The sequence below is a fragment of the Lepidochelys kempii genome, chromosome 5 (assembly GCF_965140265.1).
Source record: "Lepidochelys kempii isolate rLepKem1 chromosome 5, rLepKem1.hap2, whole genome shotgun sequence".
Taxonomy (NCBI): Eukaryota; Metazoa; Chordata; order Testudines; family Cheloniidae; genus Lepidochelys; species Lepidochelys kempii.
The window spans coordinates 133,688,527-133,701,487 of NC_133260.1; the positions used below are offsets into that span (position 1 = coordinate 133,688,527).

Consider the following 12,961-nt stretch of genomic DNA (forward strand, 5'->3'; position numbering starts at 1 on the left):
CCTGGAGTTGCAGGCTGTTTGTGAACCTGGGCCGATGTTAGCAAATGCAGGAGAATTTTGAACCTGCTCTGATATTGAATGGGTCCTTACGTGAAGTGTTCGCGTAGACCTCCACATGGTTGTGAAAGGGGCAAGCAATGCTATAAGGGTTTGAAATGCAGTATTAATTGAGCAAGAGGGAATATCATCTCTGCTAAATGCAGGGAGGCTGTGGCTCTTAGGGAGCGGTATTGATACACAGTCGCTTAGCCAAAGGAGTTGCAACCAAAGGCTCCTCATTCAGTGCAGCAAAGCAATGGGAGCCTCACCTTGTTTGAAAATTTGAAAACGGCCCAAGCTATAAATCTCATTCGTTTGCATTTCTTGTCAGCGGATGAGCTGGAGCCTGGAGGATGGCAGTGTCAACAAGGATTAAATTAGCAAAGCAGGAGGAGTTCATGCACCATCTAGAGCTGTGCCAAAGTAGCCTGCTTCTAATACATGTATCATCAAAAATCAGTGGCGGCTAGGCAATCTGCATGTAGCATGGGTGAATTCGTACTGGGCGATTTAATAACTTACAAAAAAGATTGTCAACAGGGTCATCTCTCAGAGTCATCTCAAAGGGTCATTTTACATATTTTTTGGAAACGATAGCGATGCCAATTATGTTTTATTTGGTTTTGTTGTTGCACATTTGGAAATCTCCCAACCTCCCATCCACTCATATCAGTCACATCCCATGTCATGACAATGGTGACATAAAGTGGAGTGATGGAACTGGGTGGGACATGTCACAACTCAGAGCATGATGCATCAGTCTGATGAGGGTAAAAGACATTGTTTTCTGTAACAGGAATTTTTAAAAAAAAACAAACAAACCTTGCTTTTTCTGAAAAACAAAACTGTCAGACCACCTCTGCACGAGACAGGGGGAAAACAGAGCCAGGTGTTTGCCTGTATGGAAATAAGTAGTGGATAGCACATAGAAAAATGACCGTGAAAACTAGGTGTGGCATACTCCTGCCTTATGAAGGCAAGAACTATGTACTTAAGTCATTGGAGAGAGTAACAAGTGTGGCAGAGGCAAAGTTAAGCCTGGCAATACTATATATCTAAATGAAAACAGCAAAGTACCAAAAATATGGCAGGTGCTCTCTCTCTAGCAGATAACAAATTATTGAGAGGTATCCTTGCTGGCTATTTTATGTAGCACCACTCAGTTTTGCAACATGAAACACATGTTAACCAGGGGTGTAGAGAGCAATTTGAAACTGATGTACTTAGCAGTGGAGCTGTTTCTCCCCATACCCATATTCCCCAAGGTAGATTACATATGCTATCATCTTTAACACAGCCAGGGCTGGTAGCTAGGTATCAAATCAGTTAGCAGAAAACCCAGCCCTGTAAGTCTGAATGCCATAAACGGTGATCCGTTTTGTGAAATGTAAAAATCCCTACAAATTGGCTTGCATCATTGATGCCGTCTTGTGTTCTTGATGTTAAGAGCTAGGGCAGAGATTCCCATCAGAGCTTCCAACACTCAGTGCCTCAACACTTCTAATGATGCTCCAGATTGTGGCTAAAGCTAGTATGGAAACCTGGTGGCTTTCCAAGGTATATGCTAATATAGTCGGCAGGAGTGATGATATGGAAGAGTTAGCAATGGTCGGCTGAAAGCATTCCTGAAAAGTCCAGTCTCAGGAATGATCTTCTACCTTTCTCTCTTGTGTGACATGTAGCTTCCTTCTAATTGCAGGTCTTAGATAATAGGTTTAATTTCAAGAGATTGTGTAGAGTTCATCCAAGGCCAGGTAATTTTAAGGTGTTTGTTTTCAAGTTTTATTCATGTTTTCCAATTTAGGTTCTGGGTTTTTTTTGCTGAAAAATCCTGCCACAACAAGATATTTTTGGCAGACAATGGAATCATTTGGTTGTGAACTACCTGGGTTTTGGCAGACTGTTAGATTTGCTGGCATGTGGTAATTTATGCTTCTTGTGTGTGGCTGGCTGGCTGGGATATCTTACTAGCCACACTACTCCATTTCTGATGAAAAGCGTCCGCAGCTCAGTATTCCATCTGAAGCTGGCTTTGCTGACACACCTGTTTTTGGCTTTATGTTGTGATGCAAAAAAAGTGTCTTTGCTTAGCAGAAGGACAGTGTTTTTGTGGTGGTCATTTCTCTCTCATCCAATGGCATATTTTAAAAAAAACCTCTTTTTGCTGAGTTTGTGATCGTGAAAGTTTCCAGATTGCCAACAGTGGAAAGACTGAAGTCCTTTTTCTGGGCACAGAAGAGGCACAAATCTCTGCCATGTCTTCAAACTAGGGTGCCAATGGTGGAGATGTGATATGGACACACAGAAGGCGGTTTTGGGTACTGGGTGCCCAACTCTTTTTGCAGTCTTGAAAAATCTCACCCTCCGTATACTGGAAGCTGGACTAACACCAATAAATGTATGTCATATAGACCAGCAGTTCTTAAACTGTGGGTTGGGACCCCAAAGTGGGTCACGGCCCCATTTTAATGGGGTCGCCCGGGCTGGCTTAGACTTGCTGGGGCACAGGGCTGAAGCCCAAGCCCCACCACCTAAGGCCAAAGCCTGAGGGTTTCAGCCCTGAGTGGTGGGACTCAGGTTACAAGCTTTGCCGCCACTCCACCCCCACGCCTAGTGCAGTGGGTCTCAGGCTGGCTCATGTAGTAATTTTTATTGTCAGAAGGGGGACATGGGAAAGTTTGAGAACCCCTGATATAGACCTTCTAGCAGCCACCAGTTGGTATTAATTTTGTTACCAACCTGCACCGCATTTATAGAAAAGAAAAGAATACTGGTCTGGCAAGGAAGTGTAAACTGGTATACACGCCAATATCTGTATATACCAGCATATCTTTAAAATGGTTTCCCTTTTTATATTAAACAAGAGGCCATGTGTCAAATACACCATTCAAAATTGGATCTGTGTTTTTTAAAAAATGTATTGTAGCAAAATAGCTTCTTAACCTGCCTCGATAAAAAACAAGATGTGGATACAGAATCCCTGCAAAGAGGTCCATTATGAGATTTCTTTCTGAACAGTTCAGACCTACTAATCTGTTCAGCATGAGATTCAGTATTTTAATAAACTGCATGGAATATGCCTGCTCTCAAATGTCTTATTTTTAAGCACTACGTGGATTGTGTTTGTGTTGACTTAGTTGGGGAAAACAGGTTTTGAGCTTAACCTTTCCTAATTACAGTTACAGGGCAAAACATACCAAGCATCTGATAAGAGAAATAGTGTTACTGTATGTTGATTTACAACAACATCAAGAACTGCAGAAGGAATAAACCTGACTCCATACACACAAGGTAACATGCCAGAGAACGATGCAGTGATATGCAATAGCTACCATATTGTTAATAGTACTTGTCATCATCTAATCTTCCCCCATGCAATGGAACAATACCTCAAACACACTATTTTGATATTAGGCTCCTCACTGAGTTGTGAATATTCCAATGTATACGGACAGACACTTTGGTCAATGTTTGAGTATCCTTCTGAAAGAGTTTGGAGGAGCAAGGGGTGAGGGCCAGTGGTTGCCTCCCTGTGCTCAACAGCGACCTCTGTGGCTAATTTAAGGAATAGCATTGACAGACTCCAAAGGGTCTCCCTGTCCCATTGTCCTTACCTGGAAAGATGCTGGCTATGCTACAGGTTTTTGAGGGTGAAAGAACCAGAAAGTGGAGAAAAGAGGGGATGTGTGACATTCTTCATTAAATAACATGTGGATGGAACAACTTGAGGACAACTCAAAGGGGGTGGGGCTAAGAGTTGAGTGATACTATACGTTCCCACCTTGGGAGTACTAACGTACAAAGACAGAGATGTTCGTGAGCATTGCCAAAACTGGTCATGGACTAACTGTTGCTACTGCTGTGTGCAAAAACAGTGTTTAATGAGGAAAATATTGTGATTCCACACCTAGGACAACATCCTGAATTTTTCCCTAGTGTACACTTTCCATTATCATGGCAAAATGCCTGGAAACTGCCTTTCATTTCCACAAAAATGTCTTAAGAAGGGCACATCAAAAGTTTGTGCTTTAGGCACATCCTCAGCAACAAGGAGCCAGATCCTCATCCAGTGTAAATCTGTGTTGCTGCAATATAACTGATTTAAATCAGCTGAGTATCTGGCCCATCATGCCTGGCCACTGTTGAGAATATTTTTGCACAGCTCTGATGGAAGTTTTTAGGGAGCATCTTGCACTACACTGTGTGTGTTTTGGTGCCTTTTTTTTCTCCCTTACTGGCTGTTCTCTACATTTGAGAAAAAAAATAGAATAAGGGGTATTTTCACTTGTATTGATAGTTCAGACTTTGTAGATAGACTTGTTTTATCTATTAGGTCAGCACCAGCTGTTTGACCCTATGAATTATTGTTCGTGGTTGAATAGCTGAATGACATATCTGCTATTAAAATATATAGAAACAATGGAAATCAGGATGTAAATTTTCAGACCTAAAAGGCAAAGTTCTCCATTGTGATATAAAATTTGATTTGTATAATCTGTGTGTTCATATCATCACAGTCTACGTAGTAAAAATAATCATTTTGCTTTCTTAGCTAGAGAATCTCACTGGGTCCAGATACTTAAGTAGTCAATAATAATCTTCATATAATGAAAAGACTCCATGTTAAAAGTGGTAGACATATTTTTTGTAACCAATGGATAGTAGATTTCTTCTGCCTAACCCTCAGCAGATCTAAAGACCAGATGATAATTTAAATGAGCAAGCATGCAAATCCAGAAAGCCCCAACATTACAGTTGTATAGGACTTTAACACACATCTTAAACATCTTTTGCGTATTCACACATGATGAGCTCAAGTGCAGTGCATCTGGCCATGCCTGACAGTGAGATGTGTTTTACACAGAGAAATGGTCTGGGGAAATTAAACACATATGAGATGTAGATCAGAGATTCTATGTACTTACACCACTGCATAGATAAATCTAGCAAATTTCAGTATCTATAGACATTTTATTATTTAATCATAAATACTGAGTTTATCCTACTATTAAGATTTGAGCATTTATCCGTAGAAGCAAGGAAATGCAGATATGGACCTCCATTCCTAGGCACCTTTGTGAAGTCATTTATACTTGTTCAAAGCAGGTATAAAAGGCTACCAAATCAATGGCAGTTATTCACACTTTATATGTGTAAATGACTACAAAGACTGCAAGGCAAAGGAAGGTCAGGCCCAAGGCTTCTGTAGCCCCCTGAATTCAGCCGAATTGTGCGTAGCCATTAGAATACACATGAGCTTCTACCAGGGGATTCTGCAGCACAGGAGAATGACATACCACGTACACTACAGATTTGAATCCATCCACATGTTCAATCTGTATCTCTGGAATTATGTTATTTCAGTAACACTTAATAGCATTTATTGGGTGAGCTCTGTTATTCTACTTAGCAATCCATTGACATACTGTCCCATAAACAAAGAAAATATTTCATTACCAGGGCAAGATACAGGCTGGAGATGAATGGCAACTGAAACTAGAAACATCAAACAACATTAAACCAAAGGAAGAGCTAATTGCACTGAGCCATTTCCTCCAGAAAGTTCCAAGATGGGGAAAGATGATGTGGCGATGGGTAAGATGGTTCCTGCAGAGAAACTGACAGCTAGGTCAGGGATATTATGATCCCCAAGTGACTGACGAAAAAAAAGCTTGTTGATGAAGTCTTAAAGTTGCTTGTGCTCTGAAAGGTTGTCTGCTGTCAGTCCAGTGTTGACAGAAGGCTCATCTAGGTGACAGGGGTACTTGCACACGAGAGTGTGTGTGTGTGCTGTGAATTTCTCTCTCTTCTTGAACATCAATATTGGCTTCCCATCTTCTTCTGCATATAGCTCTGTCTTCACTTTGTCACCTTAAAAGCACTATGCAGATCCATTCTTGCCTTCCTCTTTGCCCTCATTTCTCCCTTTCTTTCCACAGTACTCCCTTCACTTTGCAAGCTTCTCATCTTACAGTTTCTCTTTAGATCAAATTTCAACCCTGGAGTGAAGCAACTTCAGTGAAACTGGCACTGATTTACACCAAGGTTGAATTAGTCCATTCATTTCCTCTTACTTGCATCTTTACATGTTCTGTGACAGCTCCCTTTAGATTTGGTCCAGTCTCACAATTAATTTACAACATGCCTCCTTCCTCTTCTTCTGCAAATAGCTTCTGAAGGCCGACCTGGTTTTGTGAGCCCCACCAGTGATAATATTCACCTACTTTGTTCACTGTACCATCTGTCCCCATTTATGCCTTTCAGGTGTCATCCAACTTCTACTGTAGCCAATTTGGATTTTTCCACTGACTTCCTCAGGTCAGGCTTTAGACTGCAAACTCTGAAGATTTTGGCTTGGCCTGGCATGCAGGATCCATTATAAAATGCTATTTACAGTTTCACATATAAATAAAATAAATAAGACCTGGAAAGAAGGTGTGGAATGAGACTGGTACAGTAGTACCGTGTGATGGAGTTGCTTGCCGTTTGGTGCAGTTTAAGGATAAAGCTTTCCAAACATAAAGATGTACTGTAACTTGCGTTTCTTTACACACACATTAAGAATACCTGTTACACATGTAATAGATGCTAGAGAAATAATGGAGATGAGTCAGCTCAAGCTTGTGTTAACTGCTGCAGACAGTGACTATAATAGTAGGTTACTGTTTCCATCATTAGATGTAGGAAAGTCAACAGAACAGCTGATGTTTCAAGAAGACAGATAAAAATTTGTTTTATGTGCTCCCTCTCCTTACGGTCATTTGCTTAACTTTCCATTGCCTGTCCACCAGAGCTATGTGAAGTGTACATTGTGTAAGAAAAGTAGGGGTTGTTATCCTATTTTCTAGGTTTTTGAGAGGAAAGATGATCTTGTGGTAAAGGCACTGGTCTGGAATTCAAAAGATATAGGTTCAATTCCAGCTCTGCCATAGCCTCAGAATTTGACCTTGGGGGAATCATTTAATATGTCCGTGCCTCGGTCTCCACCTGCAAAATGGGGATATTTCCTTTTTCTGCACCCTCTGTCAGTCATGTCTATTCAGTTTATAAATTCCTTAGTGTAGGGACTGCCTCTTACTCTGTGGGTTTTCTGCCCCCCACAATGTCTAGTAAAATGGAACCTCAATCTCAATTGGTGCCTCTGAACACTACTGTAACACAAATAAGTAATAGATTGTGTATCCTATGCCAAAAACGTATTGCATGAAACATGGGAAATGAACAATCACCACCAGTTAATGCAGCTAATAGTTGGAAAGCTTATTTTGAGGAGAAATTGTCCATGGTCTAAAGCCAGAAGATGAGTCCCCCAGAGATGCTTTCAACTTTAAAAATGAGTAGCTTTACAAGAAGACTGCTTGAAAAAAACTAGTAAATAACTTGGTTCCCTCCTAGGTGTGTGCCAGGACCTAATTTCATATGCAGCAAGGCCTTAATCCTATAACATTAAAGTCAATGATGATCAAGCCTCCAGAGAGTACTGTTACAAATCAACTCTCTCGGTGCTTCATTAATGAACTGATCAGAGTAGCCAGAGTCCACCTCTCCCTAAAGGGAACCGCAAAACAAGGATTCTGCCTATGCCTTCCTGGCAACATTGACCTAATCTAGGTTTGCCCTGGTAGAAGTCTAAAGTGTATGACAGGTTTCAGAGTAGCAGCCGTGTTAGTCTGTATCCGCAAAAAGAAAAGGAGGACTTGTGGCACCTTAGAGACTAACCAATTTATTTGAGCATAAGCTTTTGTGAGCTATAGCTTACTTCATCAGATGCATGCAGTGGAAAATACAGTGCGGAGATTTTATATACACAGAGAACATGAAACAATGGGTGTTACTATACACACGGTAACAAGAGTGACCAGGAACGGTGAGCTATTACCAGCAGGAGAGCAGGGGGAGGGGCGGGAACCTTTTGTAGTGATAATCAAGGTGGGCCATTTCCAGCACTTTACAAGAACAGTAGGAGGGAAAATAAACAAGGGGAAATAGTTTTACTTTGTGTAATTACCCATCCACTGCCAGTCTCTATTCAAGCCTAAGTTAATTGTATCCAGTTTGCAAATTAATTCCAATTCAGCAGTCTCTCACTGGAGTCTGTTTTTGAAGTTTTTTTGTTGAAGAATTGCCACTTTTAGGTCTGTAATCGAGTGACCAAAGAGATTGAAGTGTTCTCCGACTAGTTTTTGAATGTTATAATTCTTGACATCTGATTTGTGTCCATTTATTCTTTTATGTAGAGACTGTCCAGTTTGGCCAATGTACATGGCAGAGGGGCATTGCTGGCACATGATGGCATATATCACATTGGTAGATGTGCAGGTGAACGAGCCTCTGATAGTGTGGCTGATGTGATTAGGCCCTATGATGGGCTTTGTTGCAAGGATAGGTTCCTGGGTTAGTGTTTTTCTTGTGTGGTGTGTGGTTGCTGGTGAGTATTTGCTTCAGGTTGGGGGGGCTGTCTGTATGCAAGGACTGGCCTGTCTCCCAAGATCTGTGAGAGTGATGAGTCGTCCTTCAGGATAGGTTGTAGATCCTTGATGCTGCGCTGGAGAGGTTTTAGTTGGGGGCTGAAGGTGACAGCTAGTAATGTTCTGTTATTTTCTTTGTTGGGCCTGTCCTGTAGTAGGTGACTTCTGGGTACTCTTCTGGCTCTGTCAATCTGTTTCTTCACTTCAGCAAATACTCACCAGCAACCACACACCACACAACAAAAACACTAACCCAGGAACCTATCCTTGCAACAAAGCCCGATGCCAACTCTGTCCACATATCTATTCAAGGGACACCACCATCATAGGACCTAATCACATCAGCCACACTATCAGAGGCTCATTCACCTGCACATCTACCAATGTGATATATGCCATCATGTGCCAGCAATGCCCCTCTGCCATGTACATTGGCCAAACTGGACAGTCTCTACGTAAAAGAATAAATGGACACAAATCGGATGTCAAGAATTATAACATTCAAAAACCAGTTGGAGAACACTTCAATCTCTTTGGTCACTCGATTACAGACCTGAAAGTGGCAATTCTTCAACAAAAAAAACTTCAAAAACAGACTCCAATGAAAGTCTGCTGAATTGGAATTAATTTGCAAACTGGATACAATTAACTTAGGCTTGAATAAAGACTGGGAGTGGATGGGTCATTACACAAAGTAAAACTATTTCCCCTTGTTTATTTCCCCTCCTACCATTCTTGTAAAGTGCTGGAAATGGCCCACCTTGATTATCACTACAAAAGGGTCCCGCCCCTCCCCCTGCTCTCCTGCTGGTAATAGCTCACCGTTCCTGGTCACTCTTGTTACCGTGTGTATGGTAACATCCATTGTTTCATGTTCTCTGTGTATATAAAATCTCCGCACTGTATTTTCCACTATATGCATCCGATGAAGTGAGCTGTAGCTCACGAAAGCTTATGCTCAAATAAATTTGTTAGTCTCTAAGGTGCCACAAGTACTCCTTTTTTTTTAAAGTGTATGAATCATTCTCCTGTTTCAACATCATATGTATGAGCCCAAGACAGAGAGAAATGTGGCTATTCTTTACCTGTGTAGCCACCCTCTCTTAGTATTGCCCCATAAAATATACCCTCAGAAGGAATGAACATTTGTCAGTTCCTTGCCTGCACTGTATTTTTGCAAACTCTAAATATTAGTCAGGAAGGTATGCAATGAAGGTCCTAAAGATAAACCTACCTGGGTATAAGAGTAGCATCCGTGTTAGTCTGTATCCACAAAAAGAAAAGGAGGACTTTAGTTGATGTTTCCTTCCAGTCTTGCTACAAATGTAATTGGTTACTCCTAAAAAGGACAAGTGTGTCTATTCTACCCAATTCCCGTAAGAAATACAGATAATAAGCTACTAGGGCTTGCGAGTGAAGCTGGAGAAACTGCTGCTTTTGTTAGTGGGGAAGGGAAGACCAAAATGGATTCCTTTTCAGCTGATGTGTTTGCAATGTTAAGATGGTCATCCAGTATCCAATGTGGCTCTCCCCTCTGTGTATTGACCTGGCCTTTTGACTTTTGAGATCTGATAGGATCACAACACTATACCACTGTAGAGTGGTAGCACATATTCTGAAATTGGAACGATACAGAGAAGATTAATGTGGCCCCTGCACAAGGATGACCCAGCCTCAGGCTGTAGGAGAAATGCTGGATTTGACATTGTCTATAAATACGATACCTTATTCTATAGTAGCTGATACACGTGCCATTGAGAGAGCACGGTACCACCGTAGTAGTGCTGTCTGTTGAAGTGGTTAATCTGTGATGTGGACGCAGACGAGAATGAAAAGAAAAACATGTTGTTTGTGAGGTTAACTGTGTTTGTTATTATTGGAAAGAGCCCCTGGAAACGGAGTGTTCTGTTTATCCCCAGAGCAGGTGCAGCTGAGTTAGAAAGAGGTTCCTCAAAATGCCCCACCAAACTGTTTCAGCCGTGACCTTGAGGAGACCAAGGTGAAGGGGTAGTCTAGCTTCCATTGCCTGCTCAGTCTTTGGCTTCTCTGTTAAGGCTGTCAACAATGGTGTCAGCTGTGATCGTTTTCTAGTAACCTACTTTTGGGAACTGGGCTCAGGACAACCAAGTCATTGCACCCAGGCTGCCAGACAGCCATCAGATGGGTCATGGCTCCCACAGTTATTGACCTGGAATGGATTTGAATCAGTGACCAAGAGGCTTTATATTACATTATCAGGCCCTTGGGTTGCCTGAAATAGAGTTTAGTATTTATAGCAGAGTATTCCATTGAAGTATCTTGCTAATCTTAGAACACTTCATTAGTAAAGAGTCAGGCGCTCACCAAAATGAGACGGAAACAAATAAGAAACATGAGAGCACAGAATGTGGGTGAACCTGAATAGTTATTGTATTAGCCAGTGAACAGCAGCAATTGTTTGGAAATGAAACCATATCTCACTTGACTATTTGACTACCTTGTCCTAGGGGCCCTGGTTGAAGTTCTGACGTCATTGTCAGCACTTTCCTTATTTCAGGCTCAGTGCGTTTCCTGCTGTGGAGAAAAAAAACTGTCTAAAAAAAGAAACTGCGAGAGCTTAAAAGCACTCCCTTAGCAAAATCCAGCCGTGGAGGCCTCAGTTGATGAGTCATTTCACACAAATAAGTGCCACACTAATCAATGAGAAATAGGATAAGGGGCATTTGCAGACGGGGAAAAGCATACATAAAACTATTGTGAAGATAAGAGGGTGGGGAGCTGGGGGGGGGAGGGGGGAGGTCGTTGTTCATTGTTACATGCTCTTTTGAGGACAAAGAGCAGAGCTCTAACAACTCAGAGGCCTGCAACCTTGTTTGCAGTAACACCTTACTTAATGATGAGCCAGAGCATCACAGTTTATCACATACTGGACAGATTGTTTTATTGACATCAGCAAAATCCAGTCACAAGCCAAATTGGCTTTGTTATTCTTGATATGAATCCTGCCATTAAGCATTTATTGGCAATTTATTGATGTTCAATTCAAATTAAATTCTCGGTTAATTAGTCACCAGCGGATTTGCTTTCCCAAGTTGCAGCAATATGTCTCAGAACCTTTTCAAGCTTCTTCCATTGGCATTCTTCCAAGATATTTCCTAAGAACGAGCACTGAAGCTGGTATTTAGAGCATATGGTGGTGATGTGTTTGTATGTTCATTAAATCAAGAAACCAATGAAAGAAAAAGTGTAATGCTTTCTATCCTTTTAAATGAAATTGTCAACCTAGATATCTGTTGCCTTTTCTGAGATCCAGCCTGAAATGACTTGTAAGCAGTGCTCTGTTATGATGACAAATTAATTCACATCAGACTTTGATCACTGCTTGAAAAGTTTTCAGACATCAATTTCCAGCAGTTGCATTTAGAAATGAGAAGTCAGTTTGCAGTCTTAGTTTCAAAACAACAAAAGCAGAAGTGTCTCCATGTAACTGGTATGCAAACCTCTTAAAAATGCAAGGAATTTAGTGGAAGCTTTTCATATGTAAGATAAAGAATTTTCGGCAGGGCTGTCTGTCCTACATGTGGCTCATTGTACACAAAGCCCTTCATGTGGCCATTGCTTGTGTGCATAAATGTGCACACACAGAGTACATCTGTCTGTCTGTCTTTTTCTGTCTATCTTGCTTCCACGTAACATGTCAAAAGCACTTGAAAATGGGAAAGGATCCTGCTTAACATAGAATGGAATTATATTAGTAAGCCTAATAGTGAAGGTGCTTTTGGAAATATAGTTCACTATATCTAATGTTTACCACTTGACTACTCATGCCCCAGGCTCAAAATGCATAATAATGTATATTAAAACATAGCAAATGGAAGAGCTGGAATCTCGAAGATAACCATACCTAATGCAGGCTATGACAGAACATCTGCTCTTTAATTAATCTTATGTAAAGACTGAAGCACTGCATTAAGATGCAGAGTGTTTGACAATTGTTTTTTTGTAGTTAACATGCTCCTAGCCGCCTCCCTCTTATAATTGTTTCTGCTTTGTAACTCTCATAAAGCTCTGACAAACAACAACAACCATCCAGAAATAAAAAAATATGGGGAAGGGAGAGAATTTTATGGCTGAAGAATGCAAACCCAAAATGTTTCCAACGTAGCATTGATATAGTGTTTACTTATGAGGTTGTGGATAAGAAAGATGAGAAGAATCAAAGCATCTGTTTTTGTGAATAAGTCCCAGAGGCAGCTGAAATTCATAACCAAGATTTTCAAAAGGGCTTGGGATTTTGGGACCTGATTTTCAGAAAGTGCTGAGGTCCCCCTCCCCTGCCTTTTGAAAATCAGAACCCTTTATGGTGGCTCAAGTTGGTCATGCAAAATCACCACTTATTTCTGAAAGTCTTTGCCATTTACTTTTCTCCTGGTAGAGTATATCAGTTTGGGTGGATACAAATGCCCCAGGGGGCA

At 41.1% G+C, this 12,961-nt stretch overlaps 1 non-coding gene across 1 annotated transcript; it reads left to right on the plus strand.

Moving 5' to 3' along the window:
* The first annotated feature begins 10,107 nt into the window (after positions 1–10,107).
* On the plus strand, positions 10,108–10,210 carry LOC140912166 (U6 spliceosomal RNA). The gene has a single exon (XR_012159244.1). It is a non-coding gene; the product is annotated as a U6 spliceosomal RNA (small nuclear RNA).
* The last annotated feature ends 2,751 nt before the right edge of the window (positions 10,211–12,961 follow it).